Here is a 3,848-nt window from a genome sequence, read left to right as displayed (position 1 = left end):
CTCATCAACGGAAACAATAAACGGTTGATGACATTACAAAGCATATAAGAGAAAGAATTTAATCACACATAGCACAATGTTTTTTTTTGGGAAAGCCACAACTAAAAACCCTTGCTATTTGTATATTGCATTAATCAAAAAAGATGAGAAGATTATAATGCTTTGCTCAAGCTCAAGCAACCTCTTCATTATCTCTATCTATCTCATTGCTTCCTAGACAATCTCAAGCCAATACTTAGTCAAATTCTTGCTTGCCAAAGTCCTTATTTCCTTGTGTTGTTCCTCAAGGAATTAGCCTCTATTTAATTTGGAAATTCCTCAATTATGAATTGTACAATCCTCATAGGAATTCCTCTGATTGCATGCACCATCGATTTAATTTAGATGATTTTACAACTGATAGTACATTGTCCCTGAACTCCAATCTCAACTGGGTCTTTCTCTGATCTGACATGCATGAGTTAATTATGAGTGAATCTTCTGTTTACTGGTTTATCATTGCAGGCAACACCACATTGCTCTTCAGGTAGCACCCAATTTTACTTCAGGCATTACCCCACCATTGTAGCCAGCACCCCACTACCGCAAGCAGCACCCCACTACCGTAGGCAGCACCCCACTACCATAGGCAGCACCCCACTACTAGACGTCCCACTAATTCCTCCATCAGTTGGAACTAGTTTAACTGACTTTAACTCAGTTAAACTGAATCAAATAATTACAACTCAAAATAAACTAAACGAATGTTCCTAATTGTAGGAGACACTCTACATGACTCTAGTTAGACCCTCAACTCGAATTAACTAAGCCAACTAAGTCAAATTAACTTATTTAACTATTACAAGTTGTCATGAGATGTGGAATTACAATTTTATTCCCAATTTAATTCAAGGACAAAATTAAATTGGGATTTTCTTGTTTCATTTTCAACACTCCCTCTCAATAAGAAAGGGATTATCTGCTACCCTGATCCTACCTCTGTGAAACTTGAATTTGCATCTTGATAATGCCTTCGTCAAAATATATGCATCCTACTCCTCTATAGGAATGTACTCCAACAACATGATTCTCCTCTACACACAATCTCATAGATGGTGATACTGGATGTCAATATGCTTGGACCAACCATAAAAAAACTGGATTCTTAGATAGTTTGAGACCAAATAACCCAACAAGGATCTTCCTCATCCAAATATCCTCGCAAGTTGCTTGACTAGCAGCCATGTACTCTGCTTATGTTGAACTGAGTGCAATTGATCTTTGCTTCCTATTGCACCAGGAAACTGTGGTTGACCCAATACTGAAGATTCCCCCTGATGTGTTATTCCTGTCAGAATCAACTCCCTGCCCAATCTGCATCTATGAATCCTTGAAGCTTCACTTCCTTTGTCCGTCTATACCAAATACCAAACTGAGTGGTGCCTCTAAGGTATCTCAACACATGTTTAGTTTCCTTCCAATAGAGTTTGGTTGGTTTAACTATGGCTTGACTAAGTTGGTTAACTGCGAAACACATGTCCGGTCATGTGTTCACCAAATACATAAGTGAACCCACGAGTTGTCTATAAATAGTAGCCTCCACTACTTCACCTGAAGTAGCATCTTTCTTCCTCCAATTACCTACTAAAGGAGTCTCCATGGGTTTGTTTCTCTCCATGTGGAAAATCTTTAGTATCTTGTTGGAATACTTTCCCTAAGAGACAAAAAATTCCTCATCTCCTTGTCATACTTCCATACCAAGAAAGTAATGCATAAGCCCCAGGTCCTTCATCTTGAATTATCTTGCAAGATCCTCTTTGCAAGATTTTATCAGCAACTTATCACCTACTAGAATCAAATCATCGACATATAATACTATAATCAACAATTTACCTTCAACCACAATATGGTAAAGGTTCGCATCTACTTCACTTTTGGTGAAGCCAAGCCTGGTGAAATAGCTATAAATCTTGGTGTACCAAGCACGAGGTTCTTGTTTTAGTCCATACAACGCTCACTTGAGTCTACACACATGCAACTCTTTGTTGAAGGTCTCAAATCATTTTGGATGCTCAATATTCAATATACACCTCTTCCTCAATCATACCGTTGAGGAATGTTGTCTTCACATCCATCTAATGTATCTTCCATCCCATCTGCGCTAACAGTGCTAGAATAGATCTAATTGAAGAGTACCTTGCTACTGGAGCAAAGGTCTCATCGTAATTAATTACCTCCACTTGAAAGAACCCTCTAGCCACAAATTTGGCCTTGTGTTTCTCCACACTCCCATCTGTTGCTTGCTTTACCTTGTAAATCCATCTGGAACTCACTACTGACTTGTCTGTTGGTCTTGGGACCACTTCCCAAACATTGTTTCTGATAATGGAGTCATACTCCTCAACCATGGCATCAACCCATACTAATTGTTGCACTGCTTCCTCAAATGAGGATGGCTCTACCTCTACATTATCGCTCATCAGGGCCATGTAGACTGTGTACCGATCTGGTGACCTCCTCTACCTACACTGTCATGTGGGTGCTCCCACATTATCTCTAAGATCAAGCATCAATCTATCATCCTCTCTGGTGTGCTTCCTTCCATCTCTGGAAGTCTCTGCATGAGTGGGTTCTTTCATTATATGCTCCTGTACATGTGATTTCTCCACATCACCTGAGGTTCCTCCTTTGGAGCTAAAAGCTCATCATTTGCATGTAACTGAAGCTCCCTCTCAAGGGAATATCTCAAGGTCTTCTCTTCATCGAATTTCACATATCTACGAACCAATGTCATCATTTTGGATGGTAGGTATTGTTAGCCTTGAGGTGCGGTGCTGCTATTTTAATGAAAATGTCCCCTGTTTTAGCTCTGATGGTCCACGTCTCCTCTTGCTCTGCTTTGGCCATAAGCCTTTAAAAACCTGGGACCATACAATTATCGCAATACAAAGGAAAACACGGGAAAACCCATAGCCGAACCATAAGCTGGACTTCAAAAAATTATACACCCGTGCTCATAAATATCGGTCGGTCCACTCTCGGTTCATCTCCTTTCCGCTGCGCTCTCCATTCTCCGATCTCTGATCAGATCAATCTCCGCCACTTGACCAACATCTCGATCGTCGATCCACACCATCCAATGGCCCCCGTACCCCACTTCCCACCAGTCACCCAGGGAGGAAATTTTTTGGCTTTGTCAGTGTTTTTGGCAGTCAAACAGTGAAATAAAATAACATAATGCACGACCGAAAAGGGAAAAAACAACAGCACGATGCAGCCGAACCAACTGAAATGATCATGGAACATCGCTGGCACGAGTGAACCACCTAACAGCACAGTGAAATTACCAGAATTTGATTACTGTGTTTGTTAGAAACAGAACTCTCTCAGCTCATGTTTGTCTAGTTATGGCATCAAGTAGTTAGAAGACAGAGGGGATAGATTAAGACATCTCAAGCCTTAGAGAGTTCGAGAGTATTGTGAAAAGCCTATAAATGGCTGAAAGTTCAAAGGAAGATAGGTTCAACTTTTGTAGACTGTGGATACTCTATTCCTCCCAGCATCTCATCTTCATTCCAGTAATACAAGCTTCTTTTGTTGTTACATGTTCAATCGCCATCTTCTCCTTTGTTCTAAGCTTGCACTTGAATAGGTTATTCATGTTTTCTTCTGTGTCGAATGCCAGATAACTGTCATCTTATCTCTGCATTGATAAATTAGATTTGTAAGCTTCACTTACTTTCTGTAGCTAGCCATTTATATGTGTTTATGTATGTATCTACTGGTATAGTCAGGATTCTCCATCTATTCATTGAATCTATAAACTATTGAGCATTAGTGGTCGAAATCCTTGTCAAGCTGAGGTGTTC

This window comes from Pinus tabuliformis, chromosome 7, assembly GCF_031772625.1.
Source record: "Pinus tabuliformis cultivar Carrire ecotype Pingquan chromosome 7, CPIR1, whole genome shotgun sequence".
In the NCBI taxonomy this organism is placed as follows: domain Eukaryota; kingdom Viridiplantae; phylum Streptophyta; class Pinopsida; order Pinales; family Pinaceae; genus Pinus; species Pinus tabuliformis.
Note: the sequence above shows the minus strand (reverse complement) of the source record.